Raw genomic sequence first — 12,052 nt, 5'->3', positions numbered from 1 at the left:
GGCATTTGGTACCCTAGAGATTCTGGTTTTGATCTAACTGGCTATTCGGATTCAAATTATGCAGGTTGTAGAATTGGTAGAAAAAGTACAAGAGGAACCTGTCAATTTCTTGGAAACAAGCTTGTGTCCTGGTTCAGCAAAAAGCAAAATTCAGTTTCTACTTTTACAGCTGAAGCTGGATATATTGTTGCTGGAAGTTGCTGTGCACAGATTTTATGGATGAAAAACCAATTGCTAGACTATGGTTTGCAAGTTGAAAGGATTCCCATTTTCTGTGATAACACAAGTGCAATTGGCATCACTGAAAATCCCGTACAACATTCAATGACAAAGCACATAGACATCAAGTACCACTTCATAAGGGAACCTGTAATGAATGGTACTGTGGAACTACATTTTGTTCCAAGTGAAAAGCAACTTGCAGATATATTTACCAAGCCACTGGATTAATCCACCTTTTCAAGATGGGTAAGTGAGTTAGGTATGCTTAAATATTTTTAAATCTTTTTGGATAATTTGCAAGTTGTAATGTAGCCAGAAACTTAATTGATTTTTCAGTCTTGGATGAAATTTTGGCTAAGTCAAAATTTACATCTCGACGGATGATCATTATCCATCGAGTTTGATCATCCGTCGGTATACATTTTGTTAATAAAATTAATTATTTTTCTAGAATATTTTATGACTCGACGGATAACTGATTTATCCTCATCCGTCGAATTGTCTTATTTTAGCCGTTGATTCCCTGAATATTATCCATCGAGTATACTTACAGTTTATAAGTATAACATGACGGATAATTGAAGGAATTTTTACAGTTTATTTTTTTAAACGGCTATTTTGGGCAATTCTTATTGGTTACTTTATTTTACTTTATTATTTTTTACAGTTATTTTTGAGATAGTGTAAAAGCTTAATTCATTTTCATTACTTTTCTTTTATCATTCTAAAATCATCTGCTTTAAATTCTCTCTTTCTCAAAAGCAATTATCATCTCTATCTCTGCAATTTCCACTCTCTAACAATGGAACCAGTCGTCGAGATCATGTCACAAACTGGATTTATCTATGAGAAGAACAACTTCACGGCTTTAGTAAACAAGGGGATTCAACAGTCTGGTGGTTACCTCAAAATGATAGATTTTGTGAAGAACTGCAAACTCAACTATGCCATGCTGGAATCACCCACCATCTTCTGTGAGGTTGTTGAAGAAATGTTATCAACTGCTGTGTACAACTCAACTGATAAGACCATCACACTCACTATTAAAGGTAAGGAATTCTGTATTAATAGTGACATTGTTAAAGCATGTTTCAAGATTCCTGATAATACTGTAACGTCACCACATACAGACACTGACATTATTAACATGCTTAACTCCATGAACTATGCACTCTCTACTTCTAAATTAAGTGAAATTAGGAGGTTGGGTCTTAGAAAGGAATGGAGTTATCTGTGTGATGTAGTTACCAAGGTCTTTTCTGGTAAAATCAGTAATTTTGATTCTGTCAATATCTTTATGCTTAACATGCTTTACATGCTAGTTACTGATAAGTTCTTTAACTTTAGTGATCTTGTTTTGTTTGAGTTGGGGTTTAAGTTAGGGGAGTTAAATAAGAGGGGTAAAAATGTTTACTATGCTAGATTTTTCATGATGCTTGCTAACCACCACTCTGAGGAAATTGTGCTTGAGAACCCAACCAACAAATTAGATTGTTGGGTTCAAGAAAGAAGAATTATTGCAGATTTGAACAGGGCAAACCATCACAAAGAGGTGCCACTCTTCTATTTCCCTGTAATGGAAGCACCTCAGGTAAGTGAGGTAATTTCATTTGTCTCTACTCTTCCAACCTCACAAATTTATTTGCCTTCTAGTGTGGCTCTGGAAATTATGTCAATGACCCATTAGTTGCCTACCCTAGCTACCAAACCATCAAAAATTTCTAAATCCAAGTCAAAGAAAGCCCCCTCTGGCATCTCTCAAAAGATGCCAGTTGCAAAATCCACCAAATCTAAATAGGGCAGTGTGAAGGTGGGTAAGGTAGGTGAGGGACAGGGTGAACATAAAAGAAACCCTAAGGATAAGGTTGGAGAGGTGAGTGTTTCCATCCTAGCCACACTGCAGTTTCCCAACAGACCGCAGTGCTTAATAAGGAAATAAGCCCATTGCTAGTTGCGTCCTCCCAAAAGGATGTGACTATTGAACAAAGCTCTCAGCCAAGAGCACAGGCCAAAGGGTAAGGGACACAAGCTCACCCCAAACCTATACTAGAAAGAAGAAACCAAAAACCCATGGGGATGCACAGGGTTCACACACTGTGCAAACTGGTGCTAAAGATACAATCACTGCACCTTTTCAAAGTCAGTTTGATGTGACTCTAATAAATGTGGAGTCACAACCAACATCATTAGTTATAGAAGCACCTCAAACACCAAATTCTTCCACAAACTCCCTGAATATGGATATGATCAACACATCAATTCCTGATTCCCCTTCTTTAACTCTGGTGGGGAAGCCAAAATCTAGTGCAAGTGAGCATCATCTTTTGGATGATTTGCTGGCTCACTTGCCAATTCTTTCAGGAACTGTTGAGACATCTGTGCCAAAATTCTCATCAATCTGCACAGAGTCTAGAATAGTTTCCACTCCAAACTCATTTATTCCTCTTCTCTCTATGGATATTGTTTATCCTTTGAGTAGTGATTGTATCCCGATGGATAAGCTTAACAGCAGTTATCCGTCGGATAGTCAAACTGCTAACCCGACAAATATCCCTTATCTGTCGAGTGTCTCTGCACTGCTTCAAATTTTATCAATTATCTCAAGTGCAGAAGACTTAGCGGTAGTACAATCACTCCTAGGATTGAGGGAAGAGAGTGTTATGAGTGAGAGTCTAGGTTGCTCCTAAGAAAAAGGAGAGGAAAAGAATGAAAATATGTAATCCAGTTTTCAGGATTGGCAAAAGAGAGTGTGAGGAGTCCCACCTTAGATGGTGAAGGTGAGGGTGTGAGGGTGGGGAGCCAAGGTGAGACCTTCATGCAAAAAAAGAGAGATAATGAGAGAAATGTAGGTACAGGAGATATAAGGGTGGATGTCATTGCAAGTGAGTTAATGAATGTCCGGGATGCAGATAGGGAGGGACTATCTCAGGAACCTCAAGCTGTTATAGATTCTACCTCCCTTGATGCTGAGATATTTACTCACCCTGTTCTAGCATATCAACTTCTAGCTGAACAAGGCAATAAAAATGCAGAAAGGATGCTCAACTTGGTGCACACCACACAATCAATGCTAAGAGCTAAGGATGTCATCACAGCTTTTCCTTCTACAGTTGGTGATGTTGATTATGAGACTGGTGGTTCAGAATAATTCTTTGGAGGTGAAGGTGGAGATAGTGAAGAAGAGCCATTGGACATAGGGGGATAAGTAGGCTCTAGTTCAAGATCAGGCATGCCATCTTGGGCATTTTCAAAGCACTGTGATGAACACTACTTCAAGAAAACCCTGATTCAACTCATAAATCAGACAAATTCTGCTTTTCAAACCACCACAAATGCCAACACCAAAAAGCTCCTTCAAGCACATCTTGCTTCTCTGCAACTACAAAAAATCCAAGGTTTTCAATATGCTCAAGATGTCAACACTATTAAAGGTGATATTGATGAGATGAAAAAGGCCATTTCTGACAAGATGGACTCTAAACTTCCAGAAGCTACAATGCTTGACATTAAGAGACAACTCAGGAAAAATTCTGATCTTGCCACAAAGATAGATGCCTTGAATATAAGAATGACAATAATGGAAGCATCTCTTACAGCAATTCATCTACACCAAGCTCAACAAACAGACTTGCTTCAGAAACTGGTGGCTGCACAAACCTCCTCCTCTACTCAGCTTGATGATAACAAAAAGGGGGAGATAGAGAGTTCTAGGAGTGAGGGGGAGCAAAAAGTGCTCAACATTCAAGTTAGCAAAGTAATTGTTCCCACAACGACTATCTCAAAGCCACCAGCTAAAGATAGCATTGATCTGATAAATTAAGCAGCAGCCAATATAAGAGCAGCTGAAAAGGAGCAGTTGAATCCAATCAACTGGGAGAAAATTTATGAGGATATTTAAAAAAAGTTTGGTCTACCAAAGAAGCCAGAAAAGTCAGCCATTCATCACTCTCAAGTTAGGCAAATATCTGTGAATGAAATGAGCATGAACTATCTGGAAAGAGGACAGCCATCCTGCATTAAATCTCCAAAGGCTGAAGTACTTTTGAAGCCAAAGGTGAACTATCCAAAATCATCACTAAAGAACCCTTTGGATACAGTGTATGAGACACCAAAGCCTGATAACAAGAAACTATTGTCAAGATCCATTTCCTTCTACAAGGATCCAGCTGATTCTGCTTTAAAAAGGAGAATTGCTAAAGTTTTCAAGAATGGTAAAGAAATTTGTGTGGTGGCTGGACATCCTCAATTTGCTAAAGCAAAGAGAGAAGAAAAGGCAAGATTGAAGCAAGAAAAGAAGCATACTGCTCTGGATGCTAAAAAGGTTAAACAAAAGAAAGAGCAAGCTGCTATCTTGGCCAAGCTACAAGCTGTGAAACCAACACAACAAATTCCTGCTCAGCCATCTGAAATCACTGAATCTTAAGAATCAAAGAAGCAAGTTGAACCACGACAGAAGAAATCTCACAAATACAAGGAATTGGCCAAAAGAACGAAAAGGAAATTAAACTTTGTTGGTAAGGAATTGGAGGATTAGTTTCCCAAGGAATCCACTCCAACTACAACTCAAGCATCAAAACCCTCAGTGGTATTTGAAGACATTAAGGTGGTGGATCCTTACAGGAACATTCATGGTGAACCTATTGTGCCTAAGGATGAACCAATAGACTGGGAAAGCCTACCAATTCCTGATTTCAATTTGCCAATCCTGAACAAGCCAAAGAGAACAAAGCCAAGAGCAGTCAAGAAAGTGAAGCTATCACCTCTCAAATCCAAAGCTCAATCAAAAGTCAACAAGGGAGATTATATGTACTTATGTGACATCAAGGAATTCTCTGATCTAAACCTCTATCTAGATGAACTGGAAGAGGGATTAATGCCTACAGGAATATACCTGAAAGGATAGTTTTCAAGTACATGGGAGGAAAGGAGATTCAATGGCCACTTCACAAGATCCTTCAAGAAAGCCAATCTATGCTGATAAAGGTTTATTCATCATTCAAGAAGAACTTTGGATTCAATGTAACTGCAAGAAGACTTGTTCTAAAGAAGATTGAAGAACTGAGGAGTATTAGAGCTAAAGATGCACTCCCAAAGACTCTAACTATTCCTTACACAGGGAGTAGAGTGCATCTAAGGCCCTACTGGCTGATGGAGTTCATGGATGACAAAGGAGTTAGAAGATTTTTCAGATTAGAAGACCAATTGAGCATCTCTAGCAATGAGACTCTTTTGGAAATGCAAGAAAAGCTAAATCTCTCAGAATCTAATGAACTAGAATTCCATAGACAGCTCTAAAATCAGATAGAAAAAAACTAACAGAAAGCTTGGAAAGAGATCCAGACCTTCAAGGAATTAGATTAATCTACTCAGGCTAGAGGAGCACCTTGAAAATGACTGTGAGCTAATCTTTGTGCATTTTATTATTTGAAGCACTTTACAGTTTTATCTACATACTTTTAAAGTTGTATTTTAGGGTGTTTTGTTATCATCAAGTTTCTCTTAATTTATGGCTACAATACTAGTAGACATAAATTGGGGGAGATTATTGTGGATATGTTGTGAACTTGATGATTTCATTAACCAAAACACCTTAGTAGATTTTACATAATGAAAAATGTAGCACTCGACGGATAAGGAATATAGTCCCGACAGATGACTCAATATAGTCCCGACGGATGATGATTAATTATCCATCGAGTGAGTAGCTTGTGTAATAATGAGTCTGTAGCACATTTCTGCATACACCTTGTTTAGATTCTGTAGTAGCACTCAAGTCATGTTGACTTTAATTAGATATGCAGAATAGGTTGATTAATTGTATATAGATGATGTCTTGTAATTCTGCATAAATGAAATGAAGTCAAGTGCCAGATAGCTACCCGACTAATAAATAACAATACCACTCGACGGATGATCAACAAGGCAACCCGACGGATGATCATGTACCCGACGGATAATTAATTCAAACATCTATTGACAGTGACAACACAATCACATGCGTCGAGTGTATGTAAAAGGAATGTGGAAGCCTATTCAACTGGGTTTTAGAGAACAAAGAATCATTGCCATTTCCATGCTATTATGAAGATATTCAAAGATGTTGCAATAGAGTAATGAAGCAGCATAGTATTAGACTTGATAGGTTTTGTTTTATTATATTGTCTTATTATTTTGTCATCTTGGTGATATATAAACCAAGAAGTAGCAAATAGAATAACTTGAACTAGAAGAAGACTAAGAACATTATCTTAGAGAAACAGTTGTAAGCTGCATCCTTAGCATTTCTATGTAAACTTAGTTGTTCATATTTGTAAGCAGCTGTGAGCTAATTTTGCTACACAGAGTTCTCTTGATATAATATATATCTCTGGTGGATACATTCAAATCCACAAGAAATTTTTTAAAGACTCGTGTTTTTAATTACTTGTGTTTTGATTCATTCCAAGTTATTATTCCGCACTTTGCAAATCAATTCACACAGATATATATTTTATGTTAGAACATTTTTAAACCAAGAAAAAGTTTCAAAAATTCCATTCAACCCCCCTTCTATAATTCTTGTCGCATTGTTAGGGACTAACAGAGGAGTTGAGACTTTTGTGCAAAAACTAGGCTCTTATATGCCAAAGCCAGGCTGTTTCTATCAAAACTCTGGAGAACCAAATAGGGCAAATTGCTAACGCCTTATTAAATCGACCACCAGGAACACTTCCTAGTGATACAGAAGCCAATCCAGGCATGAGGGAACTTAACGAACAGGTGAACGCTATCACCTTGAGGCCTGGAAAGCTCACAAGTCCCCAAATTCAGCAAGACGTAGAGCCTGACAATTCTTTCCAGAATGCAGGTGCGTCTGCACCCTTGCCAATTCCAGAAAATGAGATTTTGGCTTAAGAAGAAGTGCAGAAGGAAGAAGAAGTGGAACCATGGAAAACTACTAATGAACACACTCCTCCTGAGGGTAATACAGGGGAGAAACATATATATCCTCCACCTCCATTTCCTAAGAGGCTGCAGAAGAAAAAGCTGGATAAGAAGTTTGAGAAGTTTCTGATGGTGTTCAAGAAACTTCATATCAATATACCTTTCGCTGAAGCTCTTGAATAGATGCCTAGTTATGCGAAGTTTATGAATGGTATACTTTCTCGGAAAGTGAAGCTTGATGACTTAGAGACAGTTGCTCTCACGGAAGAATGCAGTGTTGTGCTATAACAGAAGTTGCCTCTGAAGCTTAAGAATCCTGGAAGCTTCACTATCCCTTACACCATTGGAAAAGTGTCATTTGACAAATGCTTATGTGACTTGGGAGCTAGCATCAATCTGATGCCTTTGTCAATCTTCAAGAAGTTGGACTTGCCTAATCCAAAGCCTACTTATACGACCTTGCAGTTGGCTGATCATTCTATTACATATCCGCGAGGCATTGTGGAGGATGTCTTGGTCAAGGTGGATAAACTAATCTTTCCTGCTGATTTTGTTATTCTTGATTTCAAGGAGGATAAGAAGATTCCCATAATCTTGGGAAGACCTTTCTTGGCTACAAGCTGAACCTTGATAGATGTGCAGAAGGGTGAGCTCACCATGCGAGTGATATATCAGGATGTAACTTTTAATGTGTTTAATGCCATAAATTCCCTATGAAAAATGAGGAGTTCTTAAAGGTGAAGTTGGTTGATTATGTGGTTACTGCAGAACTTGAACAATTGCTAAGGTCTGATGCCTTACAAAAGGCCTTGTTGGGGAATTCTGATAGTGAAGATGATGAAGGTGATGAGCAATTGTAATATCTGAATGCTTCTCCCTGAAAGAGGAAGATGGATATAACTTTTGAATCTCTTAGAATGGACGAGCTGAACAAATCTCTAAAGCGCCTCAAGCCGTCTGTTGAGGAAGCTCCCACACTTGAGCTTAAACCATTGCCTAAACATTTAAAGTATGCATTTTTGCATAATGCATCAACTTTGCCTGTTATTATTGCATCTGGCCTTTCAGGTAGCGATGAGGAAAAACTCTTAAGAATTCTGAGAGAGTTCAAATCGGCAATTGGATGGAAGATAGCAGATATTAAGGAAATTAGCCCTTCCTATTGCATGCATAAAATTCTGCTAGAGAAAGGTAGCAAACCTACTGTTGAGCAATAAAGAAGGCTAAATCCAATCATGAATTAAGTTATGAGGAAGAAAATTCTCAAATGGCTGGATGCAGGGATCATCTATCTCATTTCTGGCAGTTCTTCGGTGAGTCCAATTCAGCGTGTACCAAAGAAAGGAGGTATCACCATTGCTGCTAATGAAAAGAATGAGATCATTCCTACTCAAATAGTCATGGGGTGGATAGTTTGCATGGATTACAGGAAGCTGTACAAGGCCACGAGAAATGATCACTTCCCTCTGCCTTTTATTGATCAGATTCTTGACAGATTGGCTGGGCATGAGTACTACTGTCTTCTGGATGGCTATTCGGGCTATAATCAGATTTGTATTGCTCCGGAAGATCAGGAAAAGACTACTTTCACTTGTCCATTTGGTACTTTCACCTTTAAAAGAGTTTCTTTTGGGTTATGTGGAGCACCGGTCACATTTCAGAGATGCATGATGGCTATTTTCTCTGTCATGATTGGTCAGAATGTGGAGGTGTTCATGGATGACTTCTCTGTATTTGGCGATTTATTTGATGAGTGCTTGTAGAATCTTGGCGACGTTCTTAAAAGGTGTGTTGAGACCAATCTGGTTCTCAATTGGAAAAAGTGTCACTTTTTGGTGCGACATGGCATTATTCTTGGTCACAAGGTCTCTAGTAAGGGTCTTGAGGTGGAAAAAACCAAGGTGGGGGTCATTGAAAATATTCCTCCACCAATTTCTGTTAAGGGAGTTCGCAGCTTTTTGGTCATGCGGGTTTCTATAGGCGGTTCATCAAAGACTTTTCAAAAATCTCTAAACCTTTATGCAATCTTCTAGAGAAGGATGTCCCGTTCAAGTTTGATGACGAGTGCCTAGTGTTGAGTGGCATTTATGACACTTTATAATGCTCTAATAAGCTTTGAATTGATGCGTTTGTACTCAAGTTGTTAAGTATTTTAACGTGTTTTCTAGTGTTTTTGCATTTCAGGCATTATCTAGGTAATCAGGTCAATTAGCATTGTTTTGGTGCTAATTTAGTGTCAAGGTGGTGTTGGTATAAAAGCTCGTTGAAAGCCGGCTCAAATATGCAAGTAAAATGAAGAAGTTAATTTTTGGCAGAAGCCCAGCGTGCCCGCGCTGATCAAGCGTGCGCCCGCGCCCAAAGTTGAGAAAGCCAATGCGCCCGCGCTGATCAAGCGTGCGGCCGCGCCAGGTCGGGATGCAGAATTTTGATTCTACTCTAAATCGAATTGGAAGACTTCTCTATTCATTAGGGCTGCTATATAAATAACTTTAGGTCATTTTTAATAATATATCAAGCCAGAGACATATCAGGGAGAGCCGTAAGAAGACTGTATTAGCACTATTCAACGAAGACGAAGAAGATCTTGTTTTTACTTGTGAATCTTTGTTCTAAGTTGTAACTTGGATGCTAGTTTTCTTATTTATGAACCTTACTCTTGTTTTGTACTTGGTTTTATTTATTCATTATAAAGACTACGTTTGTTATACCATGTTTTCATCGGATGCCACATTGATGATGAGTCCGATTATAAGCTAATCGTTATCGTGGGGTTCTAGCAGATTTATTTATGGATTTCTTTAGTTAAATTGTTTCGATGCCTTAGTGTGTGGTGATTATATGATAACCTATATTGGTTGTGCGTATTCATCTTATGAGCGTTGCGAACTTATAAGATAGTGTGTTAATTCTTAATGAAGCGAAAGTAAATTTAAGGATTTAGAACTTCCCATGCTAGCATAGGTTCATGTCATTGTTATGCATGATTCGTAGGTAATTTTAACCATCTTACTTGTTGTATGTAATCAAGATAGATAACTTGTGCTTAAACCGTTATGTGGTCAAATTCTATAGACATATAGGGTCTCAATATAATTGGTTTTTATTCAGCTTCTATCTCTTTTGTAAATGTCTGGTAGTATGGTACTCGTGCAATGAAAGTTGGCGTTATCAGTTTCGTGTTGTCTGATTAGTTTCATCACCATTGCATGCTAATGTCGAGAACAATAAGGCTATTGAATGAAGTATTTAATAAAGTTAGAATCCCATATTTGTCATATATATTAATTCAACCAATCTTATTCTCTTAGTTATAATTGTTAGTTCAAATTCTTAGTTATAAACAACCTCTATTTATTATCATCTTAGCATTGAATAATAACCATACATTGTTGCTTAAGTGCATGAATTAATTAGTTAACCAAGCCAGTCTCTATGGAAACGAACTAGAAAAGATTATATGCTACTTGCGAACTCGTATACTTGCGTGTATTATTAGCGCGTGTTTAGCGACTAACAAGTTTTTGGCGCCGCTGCCAGGGACTGCAGTGTTAATTTGTAGTTTATATGCTTTCCATCAGTGGTCATTAAAGTTTATTGACTCGGACATTGTTACTTATTTGTTCCCTTACATTATTTCAGGTACTCTAGCGAGGGTGTATGCATACGCGTTCGCGTACTCGTAAGAGAACTCTGGATAAAGCCGAGGAAGAACTTGTGGTGGTTCGAAGGGAAGTTTTTGAGGAAGAAAAGAAGGTAGAAGAAGAAGAGAAAGTCGAGGAACCAGATTTAGTAGAGATGGGTGATCAAGCAGAAAATCCTAAGGCTTTGATGCACTATTCTCATCCTAAGATTAATAACATTCAGTCAAGCATCATTAGGCCAGCCATCAGGGCTAACATTTTTGAGATCAAGTCAAGCACGATTCAGATGATACAGAACTCAGTTCAGTTTGGGGGTTCTCTTACTGAAGACCCCAACATGCACATTAGGGATTTCATCGAGATCTGCAACACTTTCAAATTCAATGATGTGACTGAAGATGCTATCAAGCTGCGACTCTTCCCATTCTCTCTGAGGGACAAAGCTAAGTGCTGGTTACATTCTCTACCAGGAGGGTCTATCACCACTTGAGAAGATCTTGCTCAAAAGTTTCTCACTAAATTCTTCCCTATGGCAAAGACTTCTACAATCAGGAATGCTCTTACTCAGTTTGCTCAACAAACTGGAGAATCTCTGTGTGAGGCTTGGGATAGATATAAGGAGATGCTAAGGAAGTGCCCACACCATGGCATGCCTGATTGGATGATTATTAAATACTTATACAATGGATTGGGTTCTACTTCCAGAACCATGCTTGATGTAGTATCAGGAGGAGCCTTGTGGGCTAAAAGCTATGATGAAGCTTATGAACTTATTGAACTGATGGTTGCTAATGAGTACCAGAATCCTTCCCAGAGACTGACTCAGGAAAAGGTAGCAGGAATTCTGGAGTTGGATGCAGCAACTGCTATAGTTGCCCAACTTAAGGCATTGACGATGAAGGTGGACACTTTGGCTAATTATGGGGTTAATCAAATTGCTAGTGTCTGTGAGCTTTGTGCTGGTTTCCATGAGACTGATCAGTGCACAATTTCTAGTGAATTAGCTCAGTTCATGAGCAACTTTTAGCATTCGCAGCAACCTGTGCCAGCCACTTATCATCCCAACAACCGCAATCATCCTAATTTTAGTTGAAGCAACGCTCAGAATGCGGTTCAACAGCCTTATCAGCAATATCCAGTTAAGCAGTACAACCCCCTGGTTTTCAGCAACCGCAACATGCACCAAGACAACAACTCCAGCTGCAACAAGCCAATGAAAAATCTGAATTAGAGGAGTTGAAACTTATGTGAAAGAGTCAAGCCAT

At 38.5% G+C, this 12,052-nt stretch overlaps 1 non-coding gene across 1 annotated transcript; it reads right to left on the bottom strand.

Annotated features, from left to right (window-relative positions):
* Positions 1 to 11,331: 11,331 nt before the first annotated feature.
* Positions 11,332 to 11,438, bottom strand: LOC141694496 (small nucleolar RNA R71). The gene has a single exon (XR_012563799.1). It is a non-coding gene; the product is annotated as a small nucleolar RNA R71 (small nucleolar RNA).
* Between the last annotated feature and the right edge of the window lie 614 nt (positions 11,439 to 12,052).

Source organism: Apium graveolens, chromosome 10 (assembly GCF_009905375.1).
Source record: "Apium graveolens cultivar Ventura chromosome 10, ASM990537v1, whole genome shotgun sequence".
Lineage (NCBI taxonomy): Eukaryota > Viridiplantae > Streptophyta > Magnoliopsida > Apiales > Apiaceae > Apium > Apium graveolens.
This window is presented reverse-complemented; position numbering and strand designations above follow the sequence as displayed.